The following is a 623-nucleotide window of genomic DNA, read 5'->3' as shown; positions in this document are numbered from 1 at the left end:
TTCTGGTGAATTGTGTTTCAGATATTTTCTGCTTGATTTCTTTGTCTTTAGCCCTGTGCTGCCTAAGAGTGGGCAAGTGCCTTGAAGAGGAATTGGGTGCCTGTGTATTTGTTTTACTTTTCTCACTTTCCTTCTTTTAGGGATCTGGACTTCTTGTGTTTTGTCTTTGCAAGTGTGATCATTAAGGTTGTGCATCAACTTGGCTGGGCTATGATTCTCAGTGGTTTGCCAGTTATGATGTAGTCTGGCAGTTGTATAATAATGTAATTACTTTCTTGATGAGATCTGATATAATGTGATCACCTCCATGATGGGATCTGCTGCGAGTAGCCTATCAGTTGAAAGGGAGTTTCCATGGGGGTGTGGTCTGCATCCAATATAAGTGGACTTTCTGGCAAGGCTCCTGGGCTTTTGCTTGCTCTGGATCCTGCAGCTGACTCCTGCTCATCTGACCTCCGGTTCTTGGCACTTGAGCTAGCAGCTTACCTGTCATCTTGCCTGCAGATCTTGTGATTCATTGATCTCCACAGACTGTGAGCCAGAGGTCTTCTGTCTGACCTGCTGATCTTGAGTTCACCAGCCTCTGCAGCTACCTGAGTCAGGAGAAGCCTCCACCCTGACCC

This window comes from Trichechus manatus, unplaced genomic scaffold, assembly GCF_000243295.1.
Source record: "Trichechus manatus latirostris isolate Lorelei unplaced genomic scaffold, TriManLat1.0 scaffold00179, whole genome shotgun sequence".
In the NCBI taxonomy this organism is placed as follows: Eukaryota; Metazoa; Chordata; class Mammalia; order Sirenia; family Trichechidae; genus Trichechus; species Trichechus manatus.
The sequence above is the reverse complement of the archived record's forward strand: the minus strand, read 5'-3'. Positions refer to the sequence as shown.